The following is a 19,195-nucleotide window of genomic DNA, read 5'->3' as shown; positions in this document are numbered from 1 at the left end:
ACTAATTTCACTTTGAATATGTTTGTTTGTGTATTTTAGATATGGCAGACAACGAGCCAAAGTATGTTTTTGAGCCAAAGCACAATATGTGCGCATTACTGCAAGTGACACCAGAAAACGAACCAATGGCTCGAATGATATCGTGGATGGCACGGTCAAACATCAACTTTGCACTCACTGAAAGTCCTATAATCTACAGAAATCACTCCTTGGATTTCTGGAGATCAGCAGAGTTGGTTGAAGATGTAAATGGAAAAAGAATAGAGGCAACCGTGGCCAGACAGGAGATTCATATCACAGAAGGAATGATCAGAAGGTGTTTAAGACTGAACGATGATGATCACAACCACATAAACTTCAATACAGCACATTTATTGAAAAACTTTTTAAGAGACAATGGGGTATCAAGGAAATGTCCATGAAGGACAGTTTCAAAGGGTATGTTTCCGATGATGTACAGATTTTTAATACATCACATTATTCATGGATTTGATCCGAGGAAGGGATCATGGACTCTGATGAGTCATGATTTAGCAAATGCCACAGTTGGAATAATATTTGACCTGCCCTTTAACTTTTCCAAGATGATTTTTGAGGGATTAGTAGGGAATCTAAAGAAACCAGAAAGAAAGAGATTTTTACAGTACCCAAGATTCCTGCAGATCATATTCAACAGAGAATTACAAGATTTACCAACAGTCTGCGACACACATCAGTTGCAAGACTCTGATGCTTACAAAAGAATCAAGAAATATGGTGTCTCCAATACCTTGGATTCAAATGTTCCTTTTGGAATTTTACCTTGGTTGCTAAACCATGATTTGGCTATAATGCCTGTGCCTAAGCTGAGCTCAGAGGAGGAAGCAGGGGGTGATGATGAGAGTGATGAAGGTGATTCTGATGATGATAATGTTGATGGAGATGAAGATGGAGATGGTTTAGAATTGGAGATTATGTCACATGAACAGGGGAGCAAAGAGAAGAACTTGAACAACCAATTCCAACACTACCACATTCACCACCACCAACCCCACCACATCAAACACCACCTCAAACCCTTACCCTAGACCAACCTGAAACTTCCACACATCAATCACCACCACTACAGACACCACCAACTCAGAGCATAAATAATCAGAACCAATCATTTCTAGCCCACCTCAAACACCTACCACCAACCAACCTGAATTTGAACCATATCCTACATCAGAACCTACAAGTCCACATACTGATACATTCCAAAGAAATCTTGAGTTGATGTTGGAGAATGATGAGTTGAGAAGAAAGGTTAAGGAGGTTATGGATGAGAATGTTGTGTTGAAAAGAAGGAATGAGGAGGTAACTAATGAAAATGTGATGTTGTTGATGAAGTTAACTGAGGCTGAAATAAAAATTCAAACCCTGATGCAGGATGTTGAGAAGACCTCATCTGCCCCAAAACAGGGGGAGAATATTAATGATACTGATGTAAGTATGACAGATGTTGAAAGTGTTGATAATGTTGATGCTTTAAAGATGATCATGAACAATTATGATGATAGTGATGAGAATGATGAGGAAGTGAGAGGAGAAGAGACCAATGATACTGAAAAAGAAAAGTTAAATGATGAAGAGGTTGTGCTTACAGAAGAATTGACTGAGATTGTGGATGAGGAAATGACTGTTAAGAATACTGATTTGAATGCTACTACTGAGGAACTGGTAAACACTGAGCCAGAAGATGATCAAGAGGCTAGTTCCAAGAGAGCAGAGCATGATTTTAAACTAGAACAACTGTTCAAAGAAATTGATGAATATGAAACTTCTGATGAAGAAGAAGATGAAGAGCAGTTGAGAAAAGGAAAGAGAAAGGTAAAGGGATAGCAACAGAGGAAGAACCTGAACCTGTTGTGTATGCTGAGAAAGATATAACTTTTAAAGATGATGCTGCTGCTGCTCTTGAAGAGCAAGAAAGAATAATAAAAGAAACTATGGAGAGGGAGAAAATTGCCCTATCTCTAACTCCGGAAGAGATTGCAGAGCAGGAAGAACTGATCAGACAAGCCAACCTTGAAAAAGAACTAGCTGAAGATGAGGCTGAACAAGAAGTTATAGAAGACCTGATTAAGATGAGCAGAGTTGAGGAAGTAGACAACTCTTTGGCGTTGGTAGTCAGCATGTTTCAACCCAAAATTCAAACATCTGAAACTGCTGCTGAACCAGCCACTGGTATGATTCCTGAAGAGGAGATTGGCGAGTCAATTGCTTCAAAGGCTGCCAAGAAATGGGCTGAACAGGTGAGAGATGATATAAGAAAGAATCCTACTGACAACTGGTCAGAAAGGATAAAAGTACCTGAAACTTTTCCAAGATTTGACAAAACATATCAGAGAAGAAAAGGGGGAGCTGAACAGAATGATAATAAAGCAAGTCCCATAAGGGAAACACCCTTGCAAACACTAAGACCTGATGAACATATGCAAGGTGTCCCTGATATAACAACTAGAGATGAAGCAGATCATCCAGCTCCTGATGAACCAAAGATAGATGCTATGAATGAGCTGACAGAAGAAGAAGATGACTCTGAGAACTCTGATGATGACAATGATGATAATCCTGATAAGGATGAAGGGAGAGTTGGTACAAGCACCAATGTTATGTCCCCACAAGTTGAGATGATTGATACACACAGGGCAAACATTGAAATACGTTTGGAAGAAGCCAAAAGGATGATTGAGAAGAAGAACAAAGATAGCAAGAAGCACAAAGATTATCTGAGAAAACATGGGTACTCTGAGAAAGATTTAGAACATTTCTCTGTTGACCAACTGGAAGAGTTGTACATTAGTGAAAGAGAGAAAGTTGTAGAGAGATGTGTTAGAGAAAATGAGTAACTTGAACTGGAAGAGTTGAAAAGAAAATTTAATGGAATGTGTGGATATTTGTTGAAAAAAGGCATGAAGCCTGAAATTATAAAGAACTTGGATAAAAAGACAGTTGTGGATCAGTATAACAGAAGAAAAAGAAAAGAAAAATCTAAAAGGGTCCAAACTGAGAGCTCAATTCAAACTGAAGCACTTGATGAGCCACCAAAGAAGAAAAGAAGAATTCAGACAATAAGGGAAAAAGAAAATGAACAAGTCAAACATGCTGAAATCCCTATCTATCAAGAAGAAATGAAACCTGAACCAGAAAATGAACCATTCATGCCTTGGGATAATGAGGAAATGATAAACATCCTAAGGAACATAATGATAAATAAGAGAGGGATGACTGAAGCAGACTTTAATGTATTGGAGAAAGGGGATTTGAAGACTCTTTTCTATCTTCAAAAGGATGAATGGGAAAAGGCATTAAGAGAAGGAGAAAATCCACGATACTATGTCGATGGTAGGTTTGTACCTGCTAGATTGGCAAGAACTCCAGGAATGATTAAGATGTTGATTGAACTTGAAGCAGCTGGACAGGATATCGTTGAATTGGCCAACCTTCCTACTGAGATGGTGGAAGCTATCTATGTTAAGACTTTCAACTTGGGACCTCAAAAGCCCAAGAAGTCGATTCCTGTTAGACCTCCATTTCATCAAAGATTTCCTAGAGGAAGAGGTCAAGGTGGAAGAGGAGAATCAAGTGGCTTTGCGCAACAAAGATCATATGGACCACAGTCGGATGTGGATCTACCAAGAGAGCTTTACTATGATTCTGTTTCTGACTCTCTAAAAGTTATTATGGAGAGCAGACAGTTAAGGGAGATTGTGGTCAGAAGTGACTTCCGTGATTATAATGAAGAACAATTAAGAAGAATGGATTCTCTACACCTGTATGACTTCAGAGATAGAAACCGATTTGCAGGAAGACATATGAATGACTTATCAAAATACCTTCATGAATAGGCTGGTGATGGATTCAAGTTTTTAAAAGAAAAGAGAAGTTGGAAAATGATTCAACTCCACAGATCAAAAAGGTCAGAGAAGTTAAAGAGAATGGACAGGGCTGAACTGAACTACCAAATAAGTGTCCGAGATCAAAATCCACTGTCCAACATGAATACGTGTATAAACTTGGGAAGAAGAATGAGAAGGCCAAACTATACAGTACAGAAGAACGGTGTCATTGCTGAATTGGAATACAAAGAAGACACTGGTCATTATGTGCTAATGAACTCTGATGGAAAAGCTTTGGTGATAATCAAGAAGGATGCAGATCTGACATGCTTACACAATGATGATCTTATATATATAAGAGACTTGGTGATACCAGAAGGACACACTCACTACCAAATGCTCAATATCTTCAGAGAAAGAGCTGCATCAGTAATACAGTTAAGAAGACAAGCAGCCTACAATGAAAGGAAAAGACATAATAGATTATGTAATGTCTTCGGACACTTTTGATTATGTAATATTGTTTATGTAATTTGATTATGAAATTTGACTTTTAATTTTATGTGTATTTTGCTGAGTGTAAATAACCATAGAGTGTTTTGGGTCAGCTGAGGTGTTCCAATCTAGGGGGAGATTGTTGGGTCAAAAGTTTGACCCAAATGAGGAGATTTGACCTAAATGAAGAATATGGAAGATTGGAATCTTCTCAACCTCCTCAGAATCTGCTAAGTATTGAATCCGAGCACACCTTGGGTTCCGAGCAAGCTTTTACTTGGCCGAGTACGAGATTTTGCCTTTCGGGCAAGGTTTACTTCAAATAGTCTTCTTAAGTGGATATCCGGGCAAGGTATGCTAATCAATGCACTCCCGAGTAAGGATCACTGATTTTGTATATCCGAGCAAGGTTTACTTTGCCAAGTAGGTTTGTTCTTCAAGACCAAGTATTTTACTCTTCCGAGTAAGGTTTGGTCAACCAAGTCCATGAAGCCAAGTGATTGGAAGACCAGGCAAGGTATTATTTAACAATTATGGTTCGAGAAAGCTTGATGTATAAATGGAATATATCTCTAAGTAACATCGGGCAAGGTTCAACTCAAGCAAGGAACTGTACTCCCGAGTACCCTTTGCTAATAAGTTATTTAGGGCAAAAAGTTGAATTGGACCATCGAAGAACAGGGTTGCTCGTAAGGAGTTGTCGGGCAAAGTCTGATAAATTCAAGAAGATTGAAGTCTACTCGGTGAATATTTTACTTGGTAAAATATTCTTTAAGTAAAGTCTACCCGGAAACTGATCCCGAGTACACTTCTATGTTTACCAAGTCTGAAGGAAGGCCGAGTACACTGCGTACTCGGAGACTGAAGTTTAATGAAAAGCATACCCGGAAGACTTGTTTTACACTTAGTTTATTTTTAATATGTAATTTGAATATGTATTATCGGATAGGGTTTCTAGAAGGAATGACAGCTGTCCTAGGTTGGCAGGCTTATAAATAGAATATTTAGGGCACGCCGCCAAGAGGACACACAACGAGAACGGAATACACAAAGAGAAACAGAGCACAATACGGATAAGACCGACTCATTAATTGAGAGAATATTGTGTGACTGATCTCTTAGGATTCCTAGAATACCCTAGATCGATTATCCGTTTGTATGATTTTAATATGATATAAATGGAAATATTTTGAGTGAATCCTGAGTGTGCCTTCTATCTTTGATTATTCATTGCAACCGTATGTTTGTTATTGATTCCGCCTTTAACAAACGGATATCTTTCTAAATATAGTAACCCGTCATTAACTCTCTTGTCAACATGATTAATCTGTGTGAGTTATGACATGATTCGAGTAAGATCCAGCTGAATCACAAGGGGACCGACAAGATTGAAGAAACCGGAATGGAGGAACAGAGAGTAGAGGAGTATGTTCCCTCTTGGGAGGAAGAATTTAAGGATGAGTTTGTTGAAGAGTTGATGGACTTTGCCATTACCGATGAAGGCGAGTTTGACCCACTTGGTGATCTAAAGCTTCTTGAAGATTTAATATATAGCGAGCCAAGTATCGGGATCGAGATGGAGCTTTGTAAGGAGAGCCATGAGGTTGTTAGTGATTTGGTTCTTTCAACACTTCACCTCGATTGTGAAAAACCAAAACACGAACCGTACTCAATCTCCATTCGGGATGTGTTAAGGTTTAAAAATTTGGAGGAATTTTGGGCGAAGAAATCGTAGTGTGATGAAGAGATTGACTTCCCCGTTTCACTTCATTGTACCATTTTTATGGGAATTCAAGAGTTGGTGGGCCGAGTTTAATTTATATGGTCGGGCCCATGAGAGTTGTGCAATTGGTTTCTTCCCGACCAATTGTAAAAGGAGAGTGTTGAGGAGCATTGATGGGAAGAGGATAAAGGAGAGGCCGCCTAATTGAGGTTTCGGGAGCGAGTCCGGCATAAGACTATTCATTAAACTTAGCGCTTCCTGGGAGACAACCCGGTAATATCTTTCCTTATTATTTTATTTTCATTTTCATTTTTATTTCCGAGTTTTGCGCGGTGTTTCTTCTCTTACTTGCAAGTTATTCCTTGGTTGGTTAATGACGGTTCATGAGCTAGAGTTTTAAACAAGTGCGGGAATGCAATTTGCTTAAAGATTGCCGCTTTTGTTCGTGAGTGATAGCTTGATAGAGAGCGCTGGAGTTTTAAGCTTGTGTTCGAATAGGAGGGCGAGGAACATGATTCACCGCACACTTTCATGATCACATATACTAGGGGAGTCTGTTCCACTTTATTTTTCTTTATGTTTAGTTTTGTCTTTTTCTTGTCTCACATTGAGGACAATGTGAAATTCAAGTGTGGGGATTGGGAACCGACGTTTTCATTTTTAAGAAAAATAAAAGAATATTGAAAATCCTGGGAGTTAATATTTAAAAATAAAAAGTTTTAAAGAAAAATGTCCCTTGAAAATTGTTTTTCTTCTACGTTAAGCAGGAAATGATATTATTACCGTTGTGTTAACGAACTCTTGGAATTTTTGAAATATATAATATAATAATAAAAGAAGAGATGGTTTGCATATCTGATTTGGCATGTGTCAGTAGGCCCAACTAGCTTTGATAATCCCTTTCAGCAGTTTTTATATATATAATAATTTGAAAATGGTGAAACAGAATTTTGATCTTAGGGAGGATTCCATCTTTCTATGAGCATAGAAATAGTTATATATTTTAGGGTGATATAAAAAATTGAAAAGAAAAGAAAAAAAAAAGAAAAGAAAAGAAAGTAAAAGAAAAGTATGTATTGAAAGTTATGTTTGTGTATTCTCAAAAAGTTGTTCAAGAAAAGCAAATGCTTGTGAAGAAAGTTATGTATTGTAAAATGCCAAAGAAGAATTCTTTAAAGTTAGTAAAAGAGGCCAAAAGATGCACATACTAGACGGGACTTAGAGTTTACGTGTTACCTTGGGGATGGTGATTCTGAGGATACACTATTGGGGCTCGAAGGTTCTTAGTCAATCAATATTAATTTAGGAATTTATTGGACAAAGTCCAATAATATTTAGGAATAGCTCGTACGACCTCCACATGACTGTTCATCCATCAAAATTTCACCGAGTGCATCTAATTATTACCATCAACGAGTCCTTGGCTTATGGTTCTTTTTCGAACCAGTTAGCTTCGACTCTAGATCTTCTAGATCTCTTTGTCTGAGATGGGGTAGGTGTAGCCTTAATTTTTGGACATTAAACGTTTAATGCAAAAGGGGGGGCTTGATTGGCTGGTGGCTGGGTTTAAGTGGACAACAATACCGACAATCGTTGTCAATATGTCGAGCTGTTTCTTGTGCTTTAGTAATGTTAAATAATCTGGGAGTTTTTTGTTTTCCACTTGGTTATGATCCTTTGTAGATTTCTTTTTTAGGGACGAAAAAGGTTCAAGTGTGGGGATATTTGATGTGTTGTAAAACACATAACATTTTATCCCGTTTTTGTGTTATTTTGTCCGTAAACCGTTAATGAATATAACTTATTTTTGCACGAAATTAAATGTTTGCGTATATGACAGGTCCCATGTTGAAGAGAGTGAAAAAACGAGTTTAATGAAGAAAGAATCAACTCAAACGGGATTCAGATGAAGCTGGCACGTGCGTTTGAAATTAAACGAGTCAGAAAACGAAGAAACGAGAACCCAGGACCTGGCTGCTCTACGCTACCAGGTGAGGCATCCATGCCCGTGCTATGCGACGTCCCACATGTCTCCAATGCTACCAAGAATGTTCAGGAATCAGCTACACCATCTATTTTTTCTTCTAGTGGGCCTTGTGGGCTTGTTTTAACCTATTTTATATTAGGAAAGAGGTATTTAAACATATATATAAAGGGTTTATACCCTATGCCCGAAATAATCACCATTCCATCAGCCACCACACCTGCTCTAGAGGAGAAACCAAGGAGGACAAGCTTACAGTTCTATCTTTTATCCTTCGGTTGTCGGTTTTGACTATTTTAACGTTTGTGAGTTCGTTTTTGGTTTTTAATCATTCAAACCTTTTGTAATCAGATTTATATGAACATGTTTATCATTTATATCTATTTTATCTACTATTCATTGATTATGATTGGCTAAACCTCTTTGTTCTACCTAGGTTAGATGATTATTGTTCAGTTTTGATGAACTAAATGGATTGTTTGATTAATATGACTTGAATTGCTATTGAAAGTTTGGTTTAATGATGAATTAGGTTGTGATTAGTGGCTGTGAATTTATTAGTTTATTCTCCTTATCTCATACTTCGATTAATTGAATTGGTTTTGATTGATAGTTGTATGTTCAATTCTTTACTTTGTGTTTAGAGTTTGTTTGCGGTAGGATCAACCGTATGGTTTTTGTTGAGATTGTTAATTGATTTAATTCAGCGGGTTAAGCACCTTCTTAGAGACCGAGAGGTGATAGGAAGTAAAGTCGTCTCATTGCTTTTGCTTGTTAGGATTAGGATCGCGCGAGAGCGGGTTCGGTTCTTATCGGGTTTGGGTTTGTGAGCGATTAGTTGATCTAGTTTAAGTTAAACCAAATTGTTCCTCTATCCTTGGTTGCATAGTATTCGTTTCCACTAGGGTCGTGTGTCGGTGAGTCCGAGAGGAGAGTCAAAATTAGAACACTTTAGCAATTCGTTTCCCGGTTTGTTCTTAGAATCAACTAAGTTTAAGTTAGTGTTTGTCAGTGAGACCGAGAGGTGATCTAGCTTTCTTGAGCGAACCTTAGTTGTGTCATCCTTAGATACCGGTGTCATGAGATTATTCAATCCATTACCTAATTATACCTTCAATATGATTCTTACCTAGGTAGACGTTTTCTCCGATTGAAGTTAAGCTTCCAAGTTTCGTTAAGTGTTTCATCAAGTGTTTAGTTATGTTAAGTTAAGTTTAGTTAATCAATTTAGTTAAAGTAAGTTTGGCTAAGTAGTTAATAATTAAAAATATTTTAAATATTCTTAGGTGAGTCTTAGTTAGGGTTAAGTATTAAAAACGTTTTCACGTGCCCTTGTGTTCGATACTCGGACTTCATTAGTGTTATACTATTAATTGATCGGTACACTTGCCGGTTTTGTGTGGTCACTTTAGGAGTCTTGTTTAATAAATTTAAAGCTTATTTGTGAGAGCATCATTATACACACATCAATATCCATGTCGAAGTCCTGGACCACCCGTCCGTTCCGCAAAATCAAGTTCTGGTAATTCAAACGGGCGTCGAATCATGGATGACACCGATTAAGTCTTATTCGTTGTCTGGGGTCCTCACGACAGAAAAAGCTGAAGCCCGCAAGATAAAACACAAAGCCTTAAATTACCAGATGAATGATGGCGTTTTGTACCGAAGATCCTTTCTAGGGCCGTTGTTGCGTTGTGTAGATGCGGAGGACGCAAACTATTTAATACGAGAAGTCCATAAAAGCATTTGCGACTTACACGCGGGCCCTAGGAAGACGGTGGCAAAACTTATGAACGCTAGGTATTACTGGCCGGAGATGCATTTAGATGCTGTGCAAGAAATCAGGAAATGTGATTCTTGCCAGCGTCATGCTCCCAATACCGTATGTCCTAAGAACGAGTTAATTCCGGTGACATCCGCCTGGCCGTTCCAGAAATGGGCTATCGATATCATGGGACCTTTCCCAAAAGCCCCTGGACGTGTCAAATTTCGGATAGTCGCCATTGATTACTTCACCAAATGGGTGGGGGCCAAACTAGTAGCATCAATCACGGCGTCGAGCGTTAAGAAATTCCTTTGGGAATTCATCATTTTCCGGTTTGGCCTTCCGCAGGAATTGGTAAGTGACAATGGGACCCAATTTGCGGACAGTGGACTACAAGAATGGCTTAAAGAACTCCAAGTCATTCAAAATTTCACATCTGCAGCCTATCCGCAAGCAAACGGTCAGGTTGAACGAACCAACCGAACAATCAAGGAAGGGATCAAAACAAGGTTAGGGACTAAATGGACGGACTGGGTTGATGAATTGCCCCGTGTACTTTGGGCCTTCCGCACTCAAAAGAATTCCAGCAATTCTGAGACACCCTTTAGTCTAACCTACGGCACTGAGGCCATGATCCCAGCCGAAATCGGGATTCTGTTCGCAAGAGTTTTAATGATTGATGATAATAATCATGAGCTTCGGATGAATCTTGATCTCTTCGAAGAAAGGAGGGAACTAGCAATGATCCGTGAGCACAATTATAAACGCCAACTGCAGAAATATTATAACTCGCGGGTCCAAAAATGCAAATTTGATGCGTGAGATTTTGTCTTCTGCAACAATGCGGCCTCCGAATAGGAGCCTCCGGGCAAGTTGGCCCCAACTTGGGAAGGACCTTACAGAGTTAAACAAGTGTTATCTAAAGGTGCTTACAAGTTAGAAAAGTTGGACGGAACCTAGGTTCCTAGAACTTGGAACGGGGCTCAGTTAAAAAAGTATTACATATAGCACATTTTCCTTTTATGTTTTGGCCTGTGTGCCCACATAGACTAGCAGAAGCCAAAATTATAGAAATCACTCACTTGATAATGAGGAGGTGGCGATGATGATGACGTGGTTGTTAAGATCCAATGTCAGTTTTGCCTTTACTGAGTGTCCAATCATTTATAGAAATCACTCACTTGATTTCTGGCGCTCGAAAAAACTATATGATGATGTTAATGGACGAAGGATTGAAGCTACAGTGGCTAGACAAGAAATTCGCATCACAGAACGACTAATCAGAAGATGCTCACGATTGCGTGATGACGACCCCAATCCGATCAACTTCAATACTGATCACCTGATGAGGATTTTTTAACAGACTATGGGATATCAGGGGACAGTACATGATGGGCAATTTCAAAAAGGAATGTTCCCTATGATATACAGATTTCTGATTCACCATGTGGCTCAAGGATTTGCTCCAAGGAAAGGCTCATGGACTCTGATGAGTCGTGATTTAGCAAACGCCACGGTTGCTATAATCTATGACCTACCATTCAATTTTTCCAAGATGATTTTTGAAGGAATGGTAGAAAATATGAAAAGGGCTGAGAAGGATAGGTTTCTGCAATATCCCAAGTTCCTACAGATAATCTTCAATAGGGAATAGCATGATTTACCCACTATTAGCATTACTCATGTTTTGCATAATCCCAACACTTTCAAACGAATTAAAATTTTGGGAATTGCCAATAGATTTAATCCAAACATTCCGTTTGAGATTCTGCCATGGTTATTGGACCATGACTTGGATATTATGCCAGTTCCTAAGCTGAGCTTAGAGGAGGACGAGGAGGATGGTGAGTTGAAGGATGAAGATGATGATGATAATGATGGAGATGAAGGAGGGGATGGAGGAGCCATGATTGTTGATGCACGGGATAGGGGGAGAACCAACCTATACCACCACCACATTCACCACTACCCATCCTAAACCAATCATCACATATGTCACCACAAACTCCACCATACCAAACCACTCAATCCCCAGCCCAAACCTTAACCCAAAACCAGCCTAAAACATCAACTCATATATTTCTAACACCACAAACACCACCAACCAATAGCCCAATTCAAACAGTTCATTAATTCCAAGCCCACCCCATACACAATCACCACCCCATACACAATCACCACCACATACACATATACCACCCCAACCCATTATCCAAACCCAAACCATAAACCAAGAACAACCTGCACATGAACCATTCTCTACTTCACCACCAACAACCCCACATACTGACATAGATCTATTTCAAAGAAACTTGGATTTGATGTTAGAAAATGCAACATTGAAGAAAAGAAATGAAGAAGTAACACAATAAAATGTACTGTTGTTAGATCAGTTGGTCCGGGCAAAACTGAGAATTCAAACCCTGGATTATGAGGTTGAGAAGACCTCAGCTGCCGCAAAACAGAGGGAGAATGTAAATATGCCAACTGATGCTATGGTGAGTGTGGAAGTTGAAAAGGATACAGGTGTAGAGATTGTATATGGTTTGAAATGTATACTGAATGTTTATGATGATGATGAGGAGAGTGAAGAGAGGAGTGTAGAGGATGTTGATTATGAAGCAGATTCTTCAGATAAAGGAGAACAAAATTATGATGTGAATGATGAAATAATGAATGTGACATGGAGTGAGGAGGATGACGAAGTGAGGGATAATGTAGACAAGACAGTGGATGAAATTGAAAAGACAAATGATGAAGAGATTGTGGCTACCACTGATGTGGTCACTAATGTGTTAACATAAACTCAAAATGATATAATTAATAAAGACAATGCTGCTATTGAGGAGCCAATAGCCACTGAAATTGAACAACCTTAAAGCTCCAAGAGGGTAGAGCATGATGAAGAACTGGAGGCACTTGAAAAAGAGATTGATGATTATCAACAATATGATGAAGGGAAGATGTGCAGAAAAGAATGTACAAAGGAAATGAAAAGGTCACTGAAGAAGAGCCTGTTGAGGCAAATCCAATGAAAGACATCTTGTTTAGAGATGATGTAGAAGCTTCTGCTGCTGCCAGGAGAGAACATGAAAATATTTTGAGAGAAACAAGGAAGAGGGAGATATTGGCCCAAACCTTGACTCCTCAAGAATTAGCAGAGCAGGAAGTACTGATCTCTCAAGCCAATGTTGCCAAAATAATAAATACAGATGAGGCTGAGGATCATATTGTTATAGAAGCCTTGATTAAGTTAAAAAGAGTTGAGGAACTAGACAATTCCTTGGCTATGGTGGTTAGTATGTTTCAGCCTCAAAGTCAACCAAAAAACAAGTCAACTGAAAATGCTAAACCTACCAATTTGAATACTGATATGATAATGGAAGAAGAGATTGGTGAGTCCATTGCTTCAATGGCTGCCAAGAAATGGGCTGAGCAAGTAAGAGAATATATCAAGAAGAACCCAACTGATAGCTGGCCACAAAGGAAGAATGTGGCTCAAACTCATGAAACACTACAACAGAAGAAAGAAAGACTTTCCAATTTGTATGTACAATTTGCTGAGAAAGTCAACAGGTTCGCTAAAACCTATATGAGAAGAAGGAGGGCACCTGAACAGTCTGAACATGAAAGACCTAAGAAGAAAGGAAAACAAGATGAAAAGAATAAGTGTCATGTGGAAACTTCTGATGATGAAGATAGTCCAATCAGGGCAGTCCTACTGCAAACTTTGCAACCAGGTGAAAAGATTCCAGGTGTTCCTGATGTTCCTGTTGTAAGTGAACCAAACCCAGATCATCCACCTTCTGATGAGCCCAAAATAGATGCAGTTAATGATTCAACTGAGGAGGAGGATGAGTCTGACGAATCGGATGATAATAATGACAATGATGGAAAAGGTAATGAAGCTGCTAATGTTGTGTCCCCACAAGTCACAATGACTGATGAATAAAGGACAAACATTGAGCTGAGTATGAGGGAAGCCAAAAAGAAACATACAATGGTTATGAAACTGAGAAGTTATGGAATAAGTTTTGAAACTTTGGCTGATCTGGATGATGATCAGTTGCAAAAGAGATTAGACAAGGAAAGAGATGTGATCAAGAAAAAGATGGAACCAAAGAATAGAGATAGCCAGAAATACAGAGATTATCTAAGAAAGCATGGCTATTCTGAAAAAGACTTAACATACTTTAAGATTGACAAGCTTCAAGATCTTTACAACAGTGAAAGAGAAAAGGTGATAAAAAGGTGTGTCACGGAAAATGAAGAGATTGAAATGATTGAAGCTATGAAAAAGAAGTTTGGAGGTATGTGTGGATATTTAATGGAAAGAGGGTTGGAGCCTGATATAGTTGAAAATCTATCAAGAGAATCACTGTTGGGCCAATACAACAGACTCAAAAGAAAATTAAAGCTGAAGAGGTTACAACCTGAGATCTCAACTAAGCAATCTGAACCATCTGCTGAACAGTCAAGTAAAACTCAGAATGAACAAGAATCTCCTAAGAAGAAAAGAAAGATAATGACTTTAATGGAGAAACAAAAGATTCAAGATGAAAAAGAAAAATCGAAGGAAGTACCTGCTGTTGAAACACCAATCCTAGAGGAATTAAGTTCTGAACTAGAAGATGAGCCTATAATTCCTTGGGAAAATGAAGAAATGATTAAGATATTGAGGGGCATAATGATAAATCGGAGGGGAATGGATGAAGCCACTTTTAATGCCTTGGAAAAGGAGGACTTGAAAGAACTTTTCTACATTCAAAAGGCTGACTGGGAAAAGGCTCTGAGGGAAGGTGAGAACCCTAGAAGCTTTGTTGATGGAAGGTTTGTATTTGTACCTGTAGGATTGTCAAACAATCCTGGGTTAGAGAAAATGATGATTATTCTTAATGAACAAGTAGGACAAAACCTTGTTGATCTAGCCAACCTTCCACCTGAAATGGTAGAGTCAATCTACATCAATACTTTCAATTTGGAGCCTAGAAAACCTAAGAAGTCTATCCCAACTAGGCCCTCTGCTTCAAGGTTGCATGCCTGATCAAGCAGAAGTGAATCAAGTAGAGCTGAACCCCAAAGAACAGCAAGACCACAATCAGATGTGGATCTTCCAAGAGAACTCTACTATGACTCTGTCTCTGAATCTCTGAAAGTGATTATGGAAAGCAGACAACTAAGAGACATAGTTGTGAGAAGTGACTTTGCTGAGTACACTCAAGAACAACTAGAAAGAATGGCCTCACTCAATTTGTATGACTATCGAAACAGAAATAAGATGGCCGGAAGACAAATGAATGATCTCTCAAAATTTTTAAAAGATGAAGCTAACAAGGGATTCCTATTCCTAAAAGAAAAGAGAAGCTGGAAAACAATTCAACTTCACAGATCAAGAAGGACAGAAAAGTTAAAGAAAATGGACAGCGCTGAACGGTACTACAAGTTGAATGTCAGAGATAGGAATCCTTTGTCAAACATGAATACCTGCATCTGTCTTGAAAGAAGAATGACACGCCCTAACTACACAGTTCAAAAGAATGGCATCATAACTGAGATTGAATATAAAGAAGATGTTGGCCATTATGTGCTAAGAAACTCTGATGGAAGACTACTGGGGATAATCAAAAGAGATGAAGACTTGACTTATTTGCATAATGAAGATCTGATGGATATAAGGGATTTGGTCATTCCAGAAAGTCACACTCACTATCAAATCCTTGATATCTTTAGGCTAAGAGCTGCATCAGTAATAGTCAATAGAATACAAGCCGCCCACAATGCAAGGAAAAGACAAGATTCCTAGAATAGGCTTTGTTATGTAATGTCTTCGGACAGAATTCTTATTACGTAATTTGTTTATGTTTTGATGAATATGTAATTTCACTTTAATTTGATGTGTATTTTTACCTATGTGTAAGTAACTGTAGAAGTGTTTTGGGTCAGCTGAGGTGTTCCAATCTACGGGGAGATTGTTGAGTCAAATATTTGACCTAAGAGAGATATATGGAAGATTGAAATCTTCTCAACCTCCTCAGAATTCGCTAAGTATGGATCCGGACACACCTTAGACTTCCGAGCAAGCTTTACTTAACCGGGCATGATATTTTGTCTATTGGACAAGGTTGTCTTCTTGAATTCTTCCTTAGTGGATATCCGGGCAGGGTTTGCAAATTGGTGTATTACTGGGCAAGGATCACTAGTTTATGCATATCCGGGCAAGGATCACTTTATCAAGCCAGTATGTTTTTTATAGCTAAGTAAGGTTCACTCCCGAGTAAGCTTTTGGCTAACCAAGCTCATGAAGCCAAGTGATTGGAAGACCGGGCAAGGTATTCTTTAATAATACAGTGGTCCAAGTAGGCTTGATGTTTCAATGGAATATCTCTAATTAACATCGGGCAAGGTTCAACTCTAGCAAGGAATAGTGCTACCGAGCACACTTTGCTAATAAGCTATTTTCTAGTAAAGAGTTGAATTGACCATTGAAGAACAAGGTTGCTAGTAAGGGTTTGTCGGGCAAAGTCAAGCAAAGTCAAGAAGATTGAAGTCTACCTGGTGGTAAAATACTCTTCAAGTAAAGTCTACCCGGAAACTGATCCCGAGCACACTTCTATGTTACCAAGTACTGAAGGAAGACAGAGTACACAATCTACTCGGAAAGATAATACTGCTACAAAGCCTACCCGGAAGACTTGTTTTACACTTAGAATAATTCTGAATATGTAATTTGAATATGTATTAACGTTTAGGGTTTCTAGAAGGAATGATAGCTGTAAATGAGGTGTCAGGCCTATAAATAAAATAATGTAGGGCACACCTCTTGTGGCGCTAAGGAAGGATTTAGTTAATCACACTTTTAGGATAAGAAAGAAAATTTCTGAGTGTGACAACCGTCCTAAGAATCGTATGGATAAACTTTCCCTTCAAGAAACCCTAAATCGATTATCATTTGTGTGATGAACATTATATGAATGGAAATCTTTTTAGTGAATCTTGTGTGTGTTTTGATTATTGTTTAGCAACCACCCTGTTTGTTATTGATTCCGCCTTTAACAAATGGTAATATTTCTAAATATAGCAACCCGTCATTAACTCCCTTGTCAACACATTTATTTGTGTGAGTTATGACTTGATTTGTGTAAGATCTACCTGAAATCGGGGACCTGACATACTTATCGCAATAAATGAAACCGACTGACTGCCAGAAGAAAGGGAAAACGCGGACTGTTAGATGATTGACACGTCAGGCGAGAGATTCGAAAAAGTGTGAACAGGCTGTCAAAAGGCGTTATACACGTCCTGTCAGTTGCCCCACGGTATTTCTCTCTCCGCCACGTCATCACAACTGTTCCATATACAATAATTCAAAATGTCTTAAGAAAGATATTATCTCACAAACAATATAATATTCACAAAGACAAGAGTTTCTTTTTTTTATTCATAATCAAAAAGACGGTTACAAAACATGGAAATAAGTTACAAGATCTAGTGTATCCTATGGATTAGGAGTCGATGTATCCTTCGGAGGTATTGGTGGAGTATCCTCAGACGAGACATCTTCAGATTTGTCGTCCAGATAATTCCTCAGTTGTTGCACACCATCGTTGACTAGGGCAAACTCTGGAAGCATATTTTGTATAGGGAACACCAGGTCATCATACTATTTAATCAGCATGTCATACTCCTGCTTAACATCAAGGCCGTGAAGCAGATGATCTTCAAAAGAACGACCAGTTTGAGCATACACCATCCCTTCATTAATGCCAGTCAAACGGCCGGCCTGGGAAGAAGCAGTCATCAGGTTAGCAAAGCTATCAGTTAGCTCAGAACTCCCTTTAATGTGTCGAATGACTTGACAGAGGAAAAAAGTAATTTATTATCATCAAAAGCATGAGGTGTGTAATAAAAAATATATGAGGGGAACTCACAGCGTCAAGTCCTTGGGCGAGCAACCACTGTCGATCTTGCCCTGCGCGCTCCGCCCTGCCCCGAAGCTCCCGCAAATCATCAGACATCTTTTGTTTTCATTGGAAGCTTCAGTTACACAGGCTTCCGCTTTTTCACGAGCTTGCAACAAAGAATTATAAGAAGTCTGCATTTCAGCAGCCTTTTTATCTTTAAGCTCGGACTGCTCTTTCTGCAGCTTCAGTTCTGCCTCAAGATCCTGGATCCGGTTGCCTTGGCGGCTTACCTGGCTTTCTAAGGCCGAATTAGCTTCAACGGCCCGCGCCAAGTCATCCTTCTTCTTTTGAGTCTCAGCACGAGCAGCTTCAAGAACTGCATTTTGCCACTCGCAGGCTTGCTTCCATTGATGGCAGCAATGGAATTCCGATCTTTTTCAGTTTTCAAGGCAACTTCGGCATCGGATAATTTCCACTTCGCTGCAATTGTCGCTGAGCGATGCTCCTCAGATTCCTTTTTAGCAGCCTCAGCAGCTCGGGACATTTCTCCAAGTTTACCACCCATTGTTTGCCATTCGCGTAATATTTCTTGTACGCAAGCCAACGAGTTGCAAAGGACGAAGAAAAATATGTGTGAAGATCATGGAGAGAGCATCCAAGCTGGTAGGTCCGCTCTGCGAGAGGCACACATTGTTTAATAAAAGCCATACACACATCCGGGTCAGTAAAACGAGACCCGTTAACAGTATCCCAATTGGGAGTAAACAAATGATAATCCTCTCCTGGGTTCGCCTCTCCATAATAATCAGAACTTGATGCGTCGAGGGGAACTGGGATAGAGGACGATTGTTGAGGAGCACCAAGTATCGGCCCTCCTCCAACATCATGGAAAGATTGTCCAAACTGAAAGTTTCCTCCCGCACCAGTGGGTAAAGGCTAGGAAGTGAAAAGAAATTGAGGAGGAGGGCGAGGCGGAGATTCTTGGTTCCTGAAACCCTCTTCATTCACGACAGGGTCATTCCCCTGGAAACCAGTAGCATCTCCAGTCAGAAAAAGATAGTCCAAGGAATCATTGATCACGGATTGGAGATTTGACCCCCTCCACATTTGTTTCAGCAGGAGCAGGAGGCCTAACCTCTTTCTCTTTCTCCAGAGAAGGAGACGGTTATTTCTCAGGCTCAGGCGTCGGCAATGGTAGTCTGTCTGATGTAGAATCTCCAATAATCGACGGATCTTCACAAGAAAAACACATTTAAATACCAATCAAAACAGTGAAATACAAAATAATAAATGCGTACCATTCACCGTCCTCAAGCGCTCAGCGAGACTGGACTTCGGCTTCTTAGGACGATGAATCTGTTGTTTCTTCACCGCCAGTTCGCCTCCAGCATCTGGGGAACTCATGCCCATGTCACTAGCTTGGGAAGACCTAAAGGTCCTCTTTTTCTCCAGCTCTGCCAATAG

This window comes from Bidens hawaiensis, unplaced genomic scaffold (genome assembly GCF_021521415.1).
Source record: "Bidens hawaiensis isolate Kalapana, Puna unplaced genomic scaffold, B.hawaiensis_p1.1 tig00001758_1, whole genome shotgun sequence".
NCBI lineage: Eukaryota > Viridiplantae > Streptophyta > Magnoliopsida > Asterales > Asteraceae > Bidens > Bidens hawaiensis.
This window is presented reverse-complemented; position numbering follows the sequence as displayed.